Consider the following 19,737-nt stretch of genomic DNA (forward strand, 5'->3'; position numbering starts at 1 on the left):
AGTTCATCAACTTTCAAAGCAGAATTACTTTCCCATTGTTCCCCAACTGTAGTGTATAATATAACATTCCAAGATGGCGTAGCAGTACGGTCGCTTTTATTTTTCGTCCTGTGTAAATATCCCGTTTCTTGTTTTTTTGTCTATATTTCTCAATTTTTTTACTTTCATTCTTTAACTAAATATACTCTCCTGCAACCCGCCTCACCCAACGTGGAAAGGATTCTATTATTTCTTTATAACTTTCATCAAGAACCGTAAGCTGAAACGTGTGTAGCCGCAATCTGAATTGGCTACCTGCTATTAGTTACCGTTAGCGTCTTCCCCACTGTCCACCAGCCAGCTCTAGCTAGCCTGGACAATTCGTCGGCCAGTCAGCACAGCATGCTATCGACCCAGCGTGCTATCGACCCATAGCTTATTGGACTTTCTGCCGGAATCACTGGACCCTAGCGCCGGATCATCACAACCAGCTAGCTAGCTGCAACTAAATGGCTACCTGTTATTAGTCACCGTTAGCGTCTCCACCATTGTCCGTGGCCTACACTATCCACCAGCCAGCTCTAGCTAGCCTGGACAATTCGTCGGCCAGTCTGCACAGCGTGCTATCGACCCAGCGTGCTATCGACCCATAGCTTATTGGACTTTCTGCCGGAATCACTGGACCCTAGCGCCGGATCATCACAACCAGCTAGCTAGCTGCAACCTGTTGTTGGCTGATTACCATTGCCATATAGCAAGCACCAGTTAGCCTTGAGCTAGCCTGCTAGCTCCCTGCTAGCTGTGCTGAAGCACCAATTTGAACTGCTCTCGGACTCACATATTGCTGTTCACTGGACCTTATGATCACTCAGCTGCACAGCTGATGCCTGCTGGACTGTTCCTTTACACGGTACTCTGTCCTGTTTATTCTGTTTAGTCTTAGCCCAAACGTTATCGCTATTTCCAGTTGTGTCTTAGCTCTCTCTAATAACACGTGACTGCTTTATGCCTCTCTCCCATGTCAATTATGCCTTGCCTACTGCTGTTTGGGTTAGTTCTTATTATACAATTTCAATGTAGAACCCCTAGTCCCTCTCAAACTGTCTCATATAGTTCCTTTGTTCCTCCCCCCATACACGCCGAGACCGGCTCAATCGATGCCTCCAATGACGCTATCTCTTTCATTGTTACCCAACACTTAGGATTACCTGAACTGTACTCATATCCTTCCATATCCTTTTCTGTACATAATGCCCTGAATCTATTCTACAACGCCCGGAAATCTGCCCCCTTTATTCTATGTACCCAACGCACTAGAAGAGCAGTTCTTAAAGCCTTTAGTCGTATCCTTATTCTAGTCCTCCTCTGTTCCTCTGGTGATGTAGAGGCTAACCCAGGCCCTGCAGCCCCCAGTATCACTCTTACTCCCCAGGAGCTATCATTTGTTGACTTCTGTAACCGTAAAAGTCTTGGTTTTCTGCACATAAATATCAGAAGCCTCCTTCCTAAGTTTGAGTTATTCACTGCGTTAGCACACTCCGCCAACCCTGATGTTCTAGCAGTGTCTGAATCCTGGCTTAGGAAGGCCACCAAAAATTCTGAAATTTCCATCCCCAACTATAACATTTTCCGTCTAGATAGAACTGCCAAAGGGGGTGGAGTTGCAATCTACTGTAGAGAGCCTGCAGAGCTCCATCATACTATCCAGGTCTGTGCCCAAACAGTTTGAGCTTTTACTTCTGAAAATCCACCTTTCCAGAAATAAATCTCTCACTGTTGCCGCTTGCTACAGACCCCCCTCAGCCCCCAGCTGTGCCCTGGACACCATATGTGAATTGATTGCCCCCCATCTATCCTCAGAGTTCGTACTGCTTGGTGACCTAAATTGGGATATGCTTAATACCCCAGCCATCCTACAATCCAAGCTAGATGCCCTCAACCTCACGCAAATTATCAACGAACCTACCAGGTACAACCCTAAATCCGTAAACATGGGTACCCTCATAGATATCATCCTGACTAACTTACCCTCTAAATACACCTCCGCTGTCTTCAACCAGGATCTCAGCGATCACTGCCTTATTGCCTGCGTCCGTAACGGGTCCGCGGTCAAACGACCACCCCTCATCACTGTCAAACGCTCCCAAAAACACTTCAGCGAGCAGGCCTTCCTAATTGACCTGGCCCAGGTATCCTGGATGGATATAGATCTCATTCCGTCAGTAGAGGATGCCTGGTTGTTCTTTAAAAGTAATTTCCTCTCAATCTTAAATAGACATGCCCCATTCAAAAAATACAGAACTAAGAACAGATATAGCCCCTGGTTCTCCTCAGACTTGACTGCCCTTGACCAGCACAAAAACATCCTGTGGCGTACTGCATTAGCATCAAATAGCCCCCGTGATATGCAACTTTTCAGGGAAGTTAGGAACCAATATACACAAGCAGTTAGGAAAGCAAAGGCTAACTTTTTCAAACAGAAATTTGCATCCTGTAGCACTAACTCCAAAAAGTTTTGGGACACTGTAAAGTCCATGGAAAATAAGAGTACTTCCTCCCAGCTGCCCACTGCACTGAGGCTAGGAAACACTATCACCACCGATAAATCTACAATAATCGAGAATTTCAACAAGCATTTTGCTACGGCTGGCCATGCTTTCCACCTGGCTACCACTACCCCGGCCACCAGCTCTGCACCCTCCGCTGCAACTTGCCCATGCCCCCCCCGCTTCTCCTTCACACAAATCCAGACAGCTGATGTTTTAAAAGAGCTGCAAAATCTGGACCCCTACAAATCATCTGGACTAGACAATCTGGACCCTTTCTTTCTAAAACTAGCCGCCGAAATTGTCGCAACCCCTATTACTAGCCTGTTCAACCTCTCTTTCGTAACGTCTGAGATCCCCAGAGATTGGAAAGCTGCCGCGGTCATCCCCCTCTTCAAAGGGGGTGACACTCTAGACCCAAACTGTTACAGACCCATATCCATCCTGCCCTGCCTTTCAAAAGTTTTTGAAAGCCAAGTCAACAAACAGATCACCAACCATTTCGAATCCCACCGTACCTTCTCCGCTATGCAATCCGGTTTCCGAGCTGGTCATGGGTGCAGTTCAGCCACGCTCAAGGTCCTAAATGATATTATAACCGCGATCGATAATAGACAGTACTGTGCAGCCGTTTTCATTGACCTGGCCAAGGCTTTCGACTCTGTCAACCACCGCATTCTTATTGGCAGACTAAATAGCCTTGGTTTCTCAAATGACTGCCTCGCCTGGTTCACCAACTACTTCTCAGATAGAGTTCAATGTGTCAAATCGGAGGGCCTGTTGTCTGGACCTATGGCAGTCTCTATGGGGGTGCCACAGGGTTCAATTCTTGGGCCAACTCTTTTCTCTGTGTATATCAATGACGTCGCTCTTGCTGCTGGTGACTCTCAGATCCACCTCTACGCAGACGACACCATTTTGTATACATCTGGCCCTTCATTGGACACTGTGTTAACAAACCTCCAAACGAGCTTCAATTCCATACAACACTCCTTCAGTAGCCTCCAACTGCTCTTAAACACTAGTAAAACAAAATGCATGCTCTTCAACCGAACGCTGCTTGCACCCGCCCACCCGACTAGAATCACTACTCTAGACGGGTCTGACCTAGAGTACGTGGACAACTACAAATATCTAGGTGTCTGGTTAGACTGTAAACTCTCCTTCCAGACTCACATTAAGAATCTCCAATCCAAAGTTAAATCTAGAATCGGTTTCCTATTTCGCAACAAAGCCTCCTTCACTCATGCTGCCAAACATGCCCTCGTAAAACTGACTATCCTACCGATACTCGACTTCGGCGATGTCATTTACAAAATAGCCTCCAACACTCTACTCAGCAAATTGGATGTTGTCTATCACAGTGCCATCCGTTTTGTCTCCAAAGCCCCATATAATACCCACCACTGTGACCTGTACGCTCTTGTTGGCTGGTCCTCACTACATATTCGTCGCCAAACCCACTGGCTCCAGGCCATCTATAAATCACTGCTAGGCAAATCCCCGCCTTATCTTAGCTCATTGGTCACCATAACAACACCCACCCGTAGTCTGCGCTCCAGCGGGTATATCTCACTGGTCATCCCCAAAGCCAACACCTCCTTTGGCCGCAATTCCTTCCAGTTCTCTGCTGCCAATGACTGGAACAAATTGCAAAAATCTCTGAAGCTGGAGACACTTATCTCCCTCACTAACTTTAAGCATCAGTTGTCAGAGCACCTTACCGACCACTGCACCTGTACACAGCCCATCTGAAATTAGCCCGCCCAACTACCTCATCCCTATATTGTTATTTATTTTGCTCATCTGTACCCCAGTATCTCTATTTGCACATCATCTCTTGCACATCATTCCAGTGTTAATACTAAATTGTAATTATTTTGCACTATAGCCTATTTTATTGCCTTACCTCCATAACTTGCTAAATTTGCACACTGTATATTAATTGTATTTCTGTTGTATATATTTTTTTTGATTTTTGTTTTGTTTTACCCCATATGTAACTCTGTGTTGTTGTTTTTATCGCACTGCTTTGCTTTATCTTGGCCAGGTCGCAGTTGTAAATGAGAACTTGTTCTCAACTGGTTTACCTGGTTAAATAAAGGTGAAATAAAAAATAAATAAATAAAAAGAGGAGAGGATAGGGCTAGGTACCTGTGAGAGGAGGGGATAGGGGTAGGTACCTGTTAGAGGCATGGATAGGGCTAGGTACCTGTGAGAGGAGGGGATAGGGCTAGGTACCTGTGAGAGGAGGGGATAGGGGTAGGTACCTTTGAGAGGCGTGGATATGGATGGACATTACCTCTATTATTTTAGATTAACCTCTATTATTTATTATTATTATATATTATTATTATTTTAGATTACGTTATGGATGGACATTACCTCTATTATTTTAGATTACGTTATGGATGGACATTACCTCTATTATCTTAGATTACGTTATGGATGGACATTACCTCTATTATCTTAGACTACGTTATGGATGGACCTCTATGGAACTAGGCCACACCCAGACATCCCTGATTGGTTATTTGGTCCGTTGAGTCCTTTGTATTGGCCCGAGACTATGGGAGACTCTCAATCTCCTCGCCTCCTTCTCAAAACCCAATGGATGAGAAGTTCAGAAGGGCGGGAACTCGAGGAGTATGCAATTGAGATAGGGAACATATCTAGGGGATGCATGGGGAAGCCAAAGAGCAACTTACTCGTCCTTCATGTCCTGCACAAAGGTGTGTAGGTCTGGGTAGCTTCTCTTTCCCCTGCTGAGGGTGAGGCTGGTCTGGGAAGTTTCATCTTTGTGGGTCACGGTAGTGAATGTCACCACTGCATCCTGATTGCGACAACAGAAAGCAGAGTTAGGCTGGAATTCAATTTTGCGTAATTAAAACACAAAATATCTCAATGAAATGTCATACATGTAATAGAAAAATACATCATACCTCCTGCGACTGAGATGGGATGGCAACAGCCTCGTCCAACTCACTCATTCCTTCAACCTCCTGCGACTGAGATGGGATGGCCACAGCCTCGTCCAACTCACTCTCTCCTTCAACCTCCTGTGACTGAGATGGGATGGCAACTGCCTCGTCCAACTCACTCTCTCCTTCAACCTCCTGTGACTGAGATGGGATGGCAACAGCCTCGTCCAACTCACTCTCTCCTTCAACCTCCTGCGACTGAGATGGGATGGCAACAGCCTCGTCCAACTCACTATCTCCTTCAACCTCCTGCGACTGAGATGGGATGGCAACAGCCTCGTCCAACTCACTCTCTCCTTCAACCTCCTGCGTCTGAGATGGGATGGCAACAGCCTCGTCCAACTCACTATCTCCTTCATCCTCCTGCGACTCAGATGGGATGGCAACAGCCTCGTCCAACTCACTCCCTCCTTCAATCTCCTGCGACTGAGATGGGATGGCAACAGCCTTGTCCAACTTACTCTCTCCTTCAACCTCCTGTGACTGAGATGGGATGGCAACAGCTTCGTCCAACTCACTCTCTCCTTCAACCTCCTGTGACTGAGTTGGGGTATCTGTCTCTAGAACAGCCTCGTCCAACTTGGTTAGTCTCTCAGCCTCTCTGTGATCTTTATGGGATCTAGATAGAGAAAAGGGAATCTCTCTTAGGTCACTGCTATAATGTGAGTGTGAGGATGTGTTCCAATTATAGAATTAGTATCATAGAATTAGAATCATTCTAGAATTAGAATAGAATCACTCAAATTCTATGGCTCCAATACTCTTGAGATGACTCGGCCTATCCAGAGCCAAATATTTAGAGAATTCTGCCAACTTTTAAAAGGACTCAATGTTAGCGCCTTAGAGCCTTTCATTTATCCTTTCACTGGCCCCTATCCTCCTCAGTGAGGGGAGACACACCCCCCTGATCCAGAATGAGTTACAGTATATCTGGTGCGTTCAGGTCCCGTTCCTCTCAACAGTGGGGCACGTATTTGCTCCAACCCAGCCCTAAGGACAGAACAGTGCAGTCTGGACTAGGGACTGTTCACCTCTCTGATGTTCATCAGCACACACACACACACACACACACACACACCACTAGGGACTGTTCACCTCTCCTCCTAGACACTCAACAGCATTGTTTGGGATGTAGCTCAGTTGGTAGAGCATGGTGTTTACAATGGCAGGGTTGTGGGTTCGATTCCCACGGGGGCCAGTATGGAAAAAAATAAAATAAAATGTATGCACTCACTAACTGTAAGTCGCTCTGGATAAGAGCGTCTGCTAAATGACTAAAATGTAATGTAAATGTAATTATAGATGTTCAGTTACATAGCATTGTTTAAAATGTCAACATTGCCCATGGGGAGCCGATGTCATATGGATATCTACTGTGTCATGTAATATATACATAAACTCAGCAAAAAAAGAAAACGTCCCTTTTTCAGGATCTTTCAAAGATAATTTGTAAAAATTCAAATAACTTCACAGATCTTAATTGTAAAGGGTGTAAACACTGTTTCCCATGCTAGTCCCCTGTAGCTCAGTTGGTAGAGCATGGCGCTTGCAACGCCAGGGTTGTGGGTTTGTTTCCCACGAGGTGCCTGTATGAAAATGTATGCACTCACTAACTGTAAGTCGCTCTGGATAAGAGTGTCTGCTAAATGACTAAAATGTAAAATGTTGTTCAATGCATTGAACCATAAACAATGAATGAACATGCACCTGTGGAACGGTCATTAAGACACTAACAGCTTACAGACGGTAGTTATGAAAACTTAGGACCCTAAAGAGGCCTTTCTACTGACTCTGAAAAACACCAAAAGAAAAATGCCCAGGGTCCCTGCTCATCTGCGTGAACGTGCCTTAGGCATGCTGCAAGGAGGCATGAGGACTGCAGATGTGGCCAGGGAAATAAATTGCAATGTCCGTACTGTGAGACGCCTAAGATAGCGCTATAGGGAGACAGGACGGACAGCTGATCGTCCTCGCAGTGGCAGACCACGTATAACAACACCTGCACAGGATCGGAACATCCGAACATCACACCTGCGGGACAGGTACAGGATGGCAACAACAACTGCCCGAGTTACACCAGGAACGCACAATCCCTCCATCAGTGCTCAGACTGTCCGTAATAGGCTGAGAGAGGCTGGACTGAGGGCTTGTAGGCCTGTTGTAAGGCAAGTCCTCACCAGACATCACCGGCAACAACGTCGCCTATGGGCACAAACACACCGTCGCTGGACCAGACAGGACTGGCTAAAAAAGTGCTCTTCACTGACGAGTCGCGGTTTTGTCTCACCAGGGGTGATGGTCGGATTCGTGTTTATCGTCGAAGGAATGAGCGATACACCGAGGCCTGTACTCTGGAGCGGGATCGAGTTGGAGGTGCATGGTCCGATTTGGAGGTGGATACATCATACCTCCTGTGACTGAGATGGGATGGCAACAGCCTCGTCCAACTCACTCTCTCCTTCAACCTCCTGTGACTGAGATGGGATGGCAACAGCCTCGTACAAATCACTCCCTCCTTCAACCTCCTGCGACTGAGATGGGATTACAACAGCCTTGTCCAACTTACTCTCTCCTTCAACCTCCTGTGACTGAGATGGGATGGCAACAGCTTCGTCCAACTCACTCTCTCCTTCAACCTCCTGTGACTGAGTTGGGGTATCTGTCTCTAGAACAGCCTCGTCCAACTTGGTTAGTCTCTCAGCCTCTCTGTGATCTTTATGGGATCTAGATAGAGAAAAGGGAATATCTCTTAGGTCACTGATATAATGTGAGTGTGAGGATGTGTTCCAATTATAGAATTAGTATCATAGAATTAGAATCATTCTAGAATTAGAATAGAATCACTCAAATTCTATGGCTCCAATACTCTTGAGATGACTCGGCCTATCCAGAGCCAAATATTTAGAGAATTCTGCCAACTTTTAAAAGGACTCAATGTTAGCGCCTTAGAGCCTTTCATTTATCCTTTCATTATAAGTAAATTCTAATTATAGATGTTCAGTTACATAGCATTGTTTAAAATGTCAACATTGCCCATGTCACAGCATCATCGGACTGAGCTTGTTGTCATTGCAGGAAATCTCAACGCTGTGCGTTACAGGGAAGACATCCTCCTCCCTCATGTGGTACCCTTCCTGCAGGCTCATCCTGACATGACCCTCCAGCATGACAATGCCACCAGCCATACTGCTCGTTCTGTGCGTGATTTCCTGCAAGACAGGAATGTCAGTGTTCTGCCATGAAGAGCCTGGATCTGTTGGATCGGAGGGTGAGGGCTAGGATTTAGCCATTCCCCCCAGAAATGTCTGGGAACTTGCAGGTGCCTTGGTGGAAGAGTGAGGTAACATCTCACAGCAAGAACTGGCAAATCTGGTGCAGTCCATGAGGAGGAGATGCACTGCAGTACTTAATGCAGCTGGTGGCCACACCAGATACTGTTACTTTTGATTTTGACCCCCACCCCCTTTGTTCTGTTGGTCACACGTCTGTGGAACTTGTTCAGTTTATGTCTCAGTTGTTGAATCTTGTTATGTTCATACAAATATTTACACGTTAAGTTTGCTGAAAATAAACGCAGTTGACAGTGAGAGGACGTTTCTTTTTTTGCTGAGTTTATATCTCAATGTCCCAACTCTCTAAATACATGGCTCTGGGCCTACCTCTCCATAGGCGGTGACCTTTGACCTACTACTGAATCTGTAGGCCTATGTGATCCTGTAACCAGTCACAGATGTGTCATTAGTGTAAATCACTTACCTGACTTCCTTCATAACATCAGCTTCATTGATGGGGTCATCCAGGTCTATGAGGGTGAGGTCATTCCCACTGACCTCTGACCTCTGAAAGACAGCACAAAGTCATGTTTAGATGTCACCTACTGTGTCGCCTTTTGCCGTGTTCAAAACAACTGGGAAATCTCTGACTTCCGACTTCAGTGCGTTCAAGACAACTGGGAAATAGGAGAAAAAAAACAAGCTCTGACTGGGAAAAATCGTTTTGAACAGTCATCCAACTTGGAATTCCAAGTCGGAAGCAGCGCGGCTTGGCGGGTCATGTTTTGGAGGACGCCTGACTCGACCTTCACCTCTCCCGAGCCTGCTGGGGAGTTGCAGCGATGAGACAAGATCATAACAAGATCGTAACTACCAATTGGATATCACGAAAAATTGGGGAGAAAAAGGGGGTAAAATTACCACCACAAAATGTAAAAAGGAATTCCAAGTCGGAAACTCTGGCATCTTTCTAGAGCTCCGACTTTCCGACCTGAAGATCACGGACATGATTTGACCTAGTTATTTTTTTCGAGTTCCCAGTTGCCTTGAGAGCACCATTAACCCAACTCTCATTGTCACATCATAATGCATCATATTCAGAGAAATAGAATCACCAGAACATCATATCAGGTGTACAGTTCAGTTTACCAGTCAAATTGCCAAGGTCAGAGGCTCTATCCTTTCTAGTGATTCTATTTCTATGGTCACATAATAATGCATCATATCTATGCTTGTGTCCGAAATAGCACCCTAGTTCCAATATAGTGCACTTCTTTTGGCTGGAGCCCTATAGAGTCCCACAGTATGAGTCATAATACCCATCAAACCTAGTGGTCAAACAGGGAAATGGTTCCAATCGTTTTTCCACCATTCATTTTTCCCATTGGGGATTTTAGAAACACTTAAAATAAGGTCTGTGTTTCGTGTAGGCTTACCGTGGTGTGACATTTTGATAACCGTGTAAATCTCTCTAGGACAAGGTGACTTATCAGTATTTACCTCCCAAAAATGTAATGCTTATTAGCTGCTAATGTTGCTATCATAAAGAACTACAAATGCCATGATGATCATGCTGATCGAGGCAAAGGTAAGAATCTCTGGATTAACTATCTAATGTTAGCTAAATGTAGTAATGAATAAATTGGCTGCATTTCTTTAAATGGACAATTCTGTGAACTGTCTAGTGCAAGTTTTAAATTGACACAATACCCGTTAGCAAAGGTGTCAGCTAGAGATGACATGCAGGAGCTTGCAGGGATTTGTAGTTTTGCATGATGTCTACTTTGATGCTAATTAGCATTTTCGAATCTGAGAGTAAATAGAGCCGAATATACTGATAAAAGTCAACTTGTCCGAGAGAGATTTACATGGTTACAAAAACGTCACGCCAGGGTAAGCCTACACGAAATACAGCCCTTATTTTATGTGTTTCTAAAATCGCCTATGGGAAAAATGAATGGTGGAAAAACGATTGGAACCATTTCCCTGTTTGACCGCTAGGTTTTATGGGTATTATCACACCTCCACTGTAACACTCTATAGAGGGGTTGGTTGTTTAGCAACAAAACTGGCATGCAACTATGGGGCAAAATAGACAGGGTTTGACTTAGACAACATGTAAACTATATTTAGTCTCTAAATGTTTAATGCAAACATAAATACATTTGAACAATAAACTCGTATCAAATACATTGTTACAGTTGTTGTTGGTTAGCTAGGTAGCGAATTTTAGCCATTGCATAGACATGATATCAGTCAAAACACCTCAAAACAAGACTTGGTATCAATAACACCATACAACGAGCTGAAACATGCCACAGAGCTACGATTCCCCACATGGCAGCTTGTTGTTAGCTGAGGTTCAGAATCATAACAAGATACACGACTTCCGGCCATCGATGCGCGAGCATCATTTTCGTGACATCAGCCAACCCTTCTATGGCTCCTAGTCAAAAGTAGTGCACTAGCTCCTGGTCAAAAGTAGTGCACTAGCCTACATAGGGAATAGGGTGCCATTTAGGACGTATTTATGAAGGCGCTGTCATAACCTTTGACCCCCATTTGACCCCCATTTTACCCACATTCTACTTACTGTACCTTTAGCCAACTCTAATGACTCCCCGGCCATAGACTTTCTAGTTTGATATTACAGCATGAATAGCACACTATTTCATTTGTTAAACAATATTTAATCCACAGTAATTAATATAATTGAAGATTTAAAAATAAATAACATGCCTACCTTGAACTCTTTATTCTCCATCTCCTTGCAAAATCAGCACATTTCCTTGCCAAAATGAACACGCATCCAGAGCGAAAACAAACGCAATCCTCCAGCACTAGGGAGGATTAGACTGAACTGCTCCAGCGGTTTCTGATCAGTTTCAACGTTTATCAGTGATGACGTAACAATGACCTGTACAGATTTGACGCACTTTCGAACTCGTGCTGATGCAACACTCTGTGTTGTTGAAAGCTCATGTATGGAAATCCTGCGAGTTGTAAACAAATGTAGGCTATTGTTGCCCTTAAAACTGTAATGTTGAGGACGCCATGAAAAATAAAATACATAACCCACACCGTTAGGCCAAGGTACATGCAATATTATAATAATATATATCTCACTGGTCATTCCCAAAGCCAACACCTCCTTTGGCCGCCATTCCTTCCAGTTCTCTGCTGCCAATGACTGGAACGAATTGCAAAAATCTCTGAAGCTGGAGACTCTTATCTCCCTCACTAACTTTAAGCATCAGTTGTCAGAGCACCTTACCGATCAATGCACCTGTACACAGCCCATCTGAAATTAGCCCACCCAACTACCTCATCCCTATATTGTTATTTATTTTGCTCCTTTGCACCCCAGTATCTCTATTTGCACATAATCTCTTGCACATCTAGCATTCCAGTGTTAATACTATTGTTATTATTTTGCACTATAGCCTATTTATTGCCTTACCTCCATAACTTGCTACATTTGCACACACTGTATATATATTTTTTGTTGTATTTTTGACTTTATGTTTTTTACCCCATATGTAACTCTGTGTTGATTTTATTGCACTGCTTTGCTTTATCTTGGCCAGGTCGCAGTTGTAAATGAGAACCTGTTCTCAGCTGGCTTACCTGGTTAAATAAAGGTTAAATAAAATAAATAAAAATAAATAAAAAATATTCATCACTTTGCCAATAGACTTCTTGTTCCTTGTTGTATGTAGCCTTTCTTTTGGGATTAGCACCACTGTCACCTAGAAATTGATACTGCGGTTGTCACATAAAACAGATAACCCATAGTTCATTATTAAATAACATAACTCATTTCTTTATTTTATTACTCATAAAATATACAGCAATCTTCAGATACTGAAAGAATTCATGGGAGTTTCGAATTCAGTCACCATTTCATATGTACATGCTAGTTTCATCCTTTTAAAGAAAAAAAAGGACACGAAAAAACCTGTGAACCTCCTGATCCTGATTTGACGAACATAGCATATGTATTGTACATATTTCCAGTTAAAATGATTTTCAAAAAGAGACAAAAACGGGGGTTTGAACAAGCAATCACATAAAAGGATTGAGTGGTTTCATTTTTTTGAAGAAGTTAAAGCAAGCAAAACCTGTCAAAATACATTGATTATAAGACCAAGACAAATAATATATATATATTTTTTTCAACAGAAGAAAATCTAAATGCTGCTGTCCTACCATTGGTATACAGTGTTTCTCCTCTCCAAGGGAGGCATGTTTTCTGCCTCGGAATAGTATCAGTGCTTTTCACAAACGTTGTAGTACTTAGTGTGCATCATTGTTTTCGCTCATACAGCTGCCCCTACTCTCCTAACCTCCCCTCAGTAACTAAAGAAGGCACAAAATGATGACATAAATATCACAAGAAAGTAAATTATTCAGTCATGTATTCTTTCTAAAATATTTTCTAGAGGGCAAAGGACAGGTAGGTTTAATAACACAAATGTAAATAGTCCTGTCATACAAATGCAAAACTTTACGTCCTAAATGGCACCCTATTCTTTATAGAGTACACTACTTTTGACCAGATCCCTATGGGCCCTGGTCTTAAGTAGTGTACTATAAAGGGAATAGGGTGCCATTGGGGATGGAAATTCTTTGAAATTACTCTACGATTTTTTGGTTCCCACAGAGGGTCAGGAGCTTAAGACATGAATGATTTTATTTAAATGTTTGTTCATAAAAAATAAATGATTTCCCCTCCTCCCACATGGATTACAGCCAAGAGGCTAGGTGCGTTCTGACTGTCTTAGTGTGCGGATAAACATGACCATCACTCTCATAAAACTTAAATGAAACATCACTCCTTATGTTTTTCTCAGCCCAAAACGCTCAATCCCATTTCTACTGTCAAAACAGGTTTTGAAAAGGCTTCTTCCACATCTTTTGGTCCATGTCTGTTTTTCACTCAGTGAAGTGCTACTATCCCCTTGGACTACAGGTTATTGCCGTCATAAGGTGTCCGTCTGTCTGTTGGCTGGACAGTTTCTACCGTTTAGGACCTTTGTGGGTAAAGGTAAAGGTGGGGTATAGCAGCAGCAGTTCCTCTGAAGTCCAGTATCTGCTGGAAGGACACCTGGTGGTACGAGAGGATGAGTGTGGCCAGCCAGCCTGTTGTGCCTCCCCCTCTCCCTCCCTCCCTCCATTTCTCTCTATCCATCTGCGGGACTCTTAAGGCTCCTGTGCGGACTGTCTCGGCTCGTGCCCTCCCAAAGCTGGCTGTGGTGATTTAAGACACGGTGTGTATGTGTGGATTTGTTTGTGGCCTCTGCCCCACTTCACTGTCCATCCGCCTGCCCTTGGCTCCGCTCCTGGGCAGCGACCACCACCCCCCTCAGTATGTCTCTGAGTCTGAGTCGTTGAGTTCCTCATCCTTGTAGAAGCCTCCATCGTGGTCGCGGTGGCCGATGTTGTTGAAGCTGCAGTAGGAGCTGTGCTCGCTGCGCAGCACGGGCAGGCTGTCGAAGGTCACACTCTTGGAGGGGCTGGTGGTGTAGTGGTTAATGGCACTGAAGGACAGGCTGGGCGCCGGGTTGCAGGGGGACACGGGCATCATGGTGGCCAGGATCAGCGCCAGGCAGTCCGCCACGTCTTTGTTGGGGGCGCAGGCCAAGGCAGGCGTGTAACCTGAGGGGTTCAAACAGAACAGGAGAGGGTCACTTCAGGAGCATCACCGTTTACTACAACACTTTTGGTGAAAAACATGAAATAACAGCAGGCTAGGAGATACAAAGTTAAGACAATAACCAAGCAATGGACTAGAGAGAAACATTTGTGGACACATTGAGAAGAGAAGTACAGAAGAAAACGGTGTTAGCGTTATGGATCTTACCATTCTCATCGACTGCGAGCACGCTAGCACCCTTCACTAGTAGCTCCTGAACCACCACCGTCAGACCATTTCTGGCTGCAACGTGTAACGACCTGAGGAGAAAGTACCGTCAGATTAGCCAGCAGCAAATGAGGATACCTCCCAAATGCCAGACTATTCCCTATATAGTGCACTTCTTCTAATTATATAATTATAATATGCCATTTAGCAGACGCTTTTATCCAAAGCGACTTACAGTCATGCGTGCATAATTTTTTTTGTGTATGGGTGGTCCCGGGGATCGAACCCACTACCTTGGCGTTACAAGCGCCGTGCTCTACCAGCTGAGCTACAGAGGACCAATTCTTCTGGCCCAATTAATACAGCTGAACCATACGTACGTCTGTAAGGCTGCGTTAGTCGAGTTGATGAGGTTCCTGTCTGTAATCTTCTCCAATATCAACAAAGCACTGGTTTCATGCCCCTTTAAAAACCAGAGTCAAACATGTCAGACCAAAATTTTAACCAGAGAGAGCCAACTGTTCAGATGAACGTCATCTTCATGTGGGGATGCTCACCTTACTGCAGGCCAGATGAAGAGCAGTGTTCTTGACTGCATCCTGCAGGGTGAGCTCTGCTTTGGCACTGCTCACCAACAGCTCTGACACAGACAGAGAAACATAAAGAAACTCAATTAGGAAATGAAGCGACTTATTAAAATGTAAAACAGACATGTTGAACTTAAGCCGGCTGGGCGAGGCAAAGCGGAGGAGAGGGGGCTGCGTACCGACAGCGTTGGTTTGTCCGTTCTCAGCAGCCATCATGAGGGAGGTCTTCCCGGAGGCATCGGGGGAGTTGACCTGGGCGTTGTGGCCTAGCAGCAGCTGAAGACACTCCACGTGGTCCGTGAAAGCCGCCGCATGCAGGGGGGTCCTGGAGAGAGAGGAAACGTATTTCACCGACATCATGTAGGACTGTTATAAACAAGTTTGTTCAATTAACCCTGTTTATACCATAGAAATATAAAACCACTAATAGATGTATTAAAAGTAATCTACAATCCCTCATCCAACCCCAGAGGTCATTTTATTCCCAAGACAACATTATTCTCCAGAAGAAAAGGACTTTGTCATGTGCTGTAGTTACCGGTTCTTGGTGTCAGTGGCGTTGACAATGGCCGGCCCCAGAGTGTCAATCAGCATCTCTGCAGCCCCCTCGTTGTCATTGATCACAGCACAGTGGAGGGGGCTGAACGAGTTGCCCTCGGTCTTGTGGAAAACCTCCTGTTCCAGCAGCACCTCTACACACGTGTCACGGCCTAGTGGAAGATTGATTCATACAGGAAAAAGATGACGTCGCTGCAGACCACAACAATACTCTCAGAGAAAGCTACACATCTGACAATGGTGAAGTCACAAAAGATGTTTTAGCTACAACATATGCTATGTCAATCCCTGACAAAGTCCTGTTTCAGTGTAAGGTCCTCCACTGAGAGTCATAACCCCTAATTCTGTTGTAGTCTTGTTCATTCCCCCACATGGCTCCGTCCACACCAATCGAATGCTTTTCAAGCCACAAGAGGGAGTGAATGAGTGTACACTTCATGGAGGAGAGAACAGAGCTACAGTCCAGTTAGTCAGTACGTACCGTTGTATGGCCTGCCTAATTCAGGGACATGTTTACGGTGCTGAAGAGAGAAAATCAGAAAAGATCTAGTGTTCCGTTAGTCCAGTACGTACCGTTGTAGCAGGCCCAGTGTAGTGGCGTGTAGCCCTGGTTGTCTGTGATGACGGGGAGGATCTCCACTGACTGGGCGGCGTGTAGGAGCCCCCCCAGCACCCCGATGTGTCCGGATGCCGCTGCCAGGTGGACAGGGGTTCGCCCCTTACAGTCCCGAACCAGGAAGCTGGCGCTGTGCTGCAGCAGGGCCTCCACACACTCCTCATGACCCGTCACCGCCTGGGAGGAAGGGCGGGGAGACAAGAATGGATTTGAATAACTAATAATCAATGATATAATAATGAATCATCAATTATTACAAATGATGTCTGGAGACAGGTCCCCCTACAGGGATGAATACACCACTACCCATGGACAACTACTTTTCTGAAGATAATATGTATATTTGAGCCTCCCCGTCTCTTTCTGTGTGTGAGCGTATACAGCCAGCTCTCCTCCTCACCCCTCTGTGTAGCGCTGTTCTGCCCCACTTGTCTTTGGCTTCTACGCTGGCTCCCTTGTTGAGCAGTGAGTACAAACAGTCTGTGTGTCCGCTCAGCACCGACAGCATCAGAGGGGTTCTGATACACAAGACAACAAGGTCATATTAAAAACTGGTAATAACCAGGCTGAGTCCCAAATGGCAACCTATTCCCTATATGGTACACTACTTTTGACCTGAGCCCATAGGGTTCTGGTTTAAAGTAGTGCACCAAGTAGGGCATAGGGTGCCATTTGGGACGTAGACCTAGTGTCAAAATCTCTTTATTTCAGGAATTGTATCCAAAACCCAATTGACTTACTGTCCATTCCCGTCTTGAACGTCCACTGCACTCTGGAGGTCAGCATTTCCAATCAGCAAACGCAAACACTCCGAATGACCGTTGGTAGCTAGAGGAGGATAAACAGAGAGGATATAAGAATGTGAGATGATTGACCGTTGGTAGCTAGAGGAGGCTAAACAGAGAGGATATAAGAATGTGAGATGATTGACCGATGGTAGCTAGAGGAGGCTAAACAGAGAGGATATGAGCTGATTGCTGGACGACTATTACCTTCACATGAACAGACAGATTTCTAGAACAGTGGTATTGGTAGATGACATCCTCATGATGTTAACACAGCAGATAATAAAACATTTTGGGGCTGAGGCCCTCGAAGCCTGTCACCTGCTAGCTGTGTACCTGGCTCTGGATAGAAGTCCCCCTGTGCACTGATCTAGGATCAGCTTACCCTCCCCAGATCCTCAGCAATAATGACAAAAAATGACCTTAGATCAGTGTGTAGTGGGCATTTTCACACTATGCTATATAATATCCCTAGAGTGGACATTGGCACCCTAGCAACATGACCAAACAAATGTCCATCTTGGTAAGGAAAACTTTTGAATTACAGAATCTCTAGGTCTTACGTGATATCAACACCCAATCTACTCACACGCGCAAACACTCACATTGACTCACATACACGCTGTCCCTCTCTCCACTTACCTTCGTTGGCCTCTTGTTTTTTTTGGTCAGAGAAAATGACAATTTACGTGGTATTGCTTTGTGCACTGACTTTACTGAACTCTGGAGAAAACGAACATTGTCGCAGGGTGAGTACATCTGACAATGTACTCTCGCGTCCATTAGACATTTTGTCTGCAGGAACTCGCTCTTTTTCACTCGGTCCACTCGTCCAAGTGCCGATGCATTTGTGGCATGATGTGAACAGTACGAATTTGTGTCACTACCAAAGTCTAATGGTTTTAAATGACTGTTTTGTATTGTCTGGAAACTCACTTGTAGAATTCGCTTGCAGTAGGTCTCTTAAAAAAGAGAAGCCGTGCAAGGTTATTAAACAGAGGTGCCTAGTTATTCTTCTGTTGTTGATATCAGGTAACGTGCAACCTAACCCTGGCCCTGATATGCAATGTCTCCAAACCCCCTCCGATTTTAAATCAAGATCTGGTTTTGGTATTTTTCATTTAAATGTTGTCAAAAATTGATGGGGTTAGGATTTGGGCTAAATCAACTGATGCTGATGTAATTGTGTTTTCTGAAACCTGGCTCAGCAAGTCTATTTTTGATAAGGATATTTGTATAAGTGGTTACAATGTTTATCGTGCAGATCGGGTTAAGAAAGGTGGGGGTGTGGCTATATATGTAAAATCTAAATTCCATGTAAGTGTGGCAAAGTCTGAAACTATTTGTAAACAGTTGGAATTTCTTGCTTTGAATATTGAGGTTTCAAAGGGCCTCTCTATAACTGTGATTGTCTGTTATAGACCCCCCTCTGCTCTTGGTGATGCATTTTCTTCTTTGACGCACCTTATGTCTAAACTTCTTTACAGTGAAATGATCTTGATTGGTGATCTCAACTGGTGTTGGTTAAAGCCGGTGTCTGATGATTTAAAAATGTTTTGTAATTCTATGAATCTTACCCAGTTGATTAATTCACCCACTCGCCCAAATCTTAAATGCCCTGATAAATCTACCCTGATTGATTTGATATTGACAAATGTTCCACATAAATATTCTGCGGTTGGTGTTTTTTGTAATGATTTAAGTGACCATTGTGCTGTTGTTGCTGTTAGAAATACTAAGGTTCCAAAGACAAATCCACGTTTTATTCGTAAGAGAAATTTGAAGTGTTTTAATGAGCAGGCTTTCTTTCATGATTTGTTTTATTTTGACTGGAGCAAGATTGAGCTTATCCCTGATGTGGAAACTGCCTGGATATTCTTTCATGATGGTTTTTTCCAAATAGTAAACAAACATGCACCATTCCGCAGGTTCAGGGTTAAAGGGCGGGATAATCCATGGTTTTCTTCTGAGCTGTCTTGTATTATTCACGACCGTAATCTAGCCTGGGCTAAAGCAAGGAAATCTTGTTCTGATGCTGATTGGCTTATTTTTAGGCAGTTAAGAAACAAGTGTTCTTTTCTTCTCAGGAAGGCCAAGTCTGAATATTTTATGTCTGTTACCACTGATAACCTGAATGACCCTAGAAAGTTTTGGAATGCTATTAAGTCTATGTCTGGTAACAGTAATGTTAATGAATTACCGTCATGTGTTTTGAAGGACTCTGTTGCTATATATGACAAAACTGAAATGCTGAATTGTTTCAATGAGCACTTTGTATCATCTGGTAGGCTGTTTGATTCAGTGTCCTCTGTCTCTGTACAACCCTGTGTGGATGAACAAGTGTCCTCTGTCTCTGTACAACCCTGTGTGGATGAACCAGTGAGAGCTGGTCAAACTTTTAGCTTTCTGCCATTCTCAGTGCAGGTGGTACATAAAGCCCTGAAATCCTTAGATCAAAGAAAGCCTGCAGGTCCTGATCTTTTGGATCCCTGCTTTTTAAATCTGGCAGCTGATTTCATAGCTGAACCACTTACATATCTGTTCAATCTA

At 44.3% G+C, this 19,737-nt stretch overlaps 3 long non-coding RNA genes across 3 annotated transcripts; all 3 read right to left on the reverse strand.

Annotated features, from left to right (window-relative positions):
• Window positions 1-8,200: 8,200 nt before the first annotated feature.
• On the reverse strand, window positions 8,201-11,542 carry LOC311118911. The gene is made up of 3 exons (XR_014611882.1): window positions 11,522-11,542; window positions 9,263-9,345; window positions 8,201-8,230 (listed from the first exon to the last, which is right to left on the reverse strand). It is a non-coding gene; the product is annotated as an uncharacterized lncRNA (long non-coding RNA).
• Window positions 11,543-14,359: 2,817 nt separating this feature from the next.
• Window positions 14,360-15,078, reverse strand: LOC311118912. Its single transcript, XR_014611883.1, has 3 exons — window positions 15,022-15,078; window positions 14,642-14,733; window positions 14,360-14,436 (listed from the first exon to the last, which is right to left on the reverse strand). It is a non-coding gene; the product is annotated as an uncharacterized lncRNA (long non-coding RNA).
• A 1,413-nt stretch (window positions 15,079-16,491) lies between these two features.
• LOC311118919 lies at window positions 16,492-17,192 on the reverse strand. The gene is made up of 3 exons (XR_014611889.1): window positions 17,143-17,192; window positions 16,803-16,920; window positions 16,492-16,579 (listed from the first exon to the last, which is right to left on the reverse strand). It is a non-coding gene; the product is annotated as an uncharacterized lncRNA (long non-coding RNA).
• Between the last annotated feature and the right edge of the window lie 2,545 nt (window positions 17,193-19,737).

Source organism: Coregonus lavaretus, assembly GCF_964263955.1.
Source record: "Coregonus lavaretus genome assembly, contig: HAP1_SCAFFOLD_63, whole genome shotgun sequence".
Classification (NCBI taxonomy): domain Eukaryota; kingdom Metazoa; phylum Chordata; class Actinopteri; order Salmoniformes; family Salmonidae; genus Coregonus; species Coregonus lavaretus.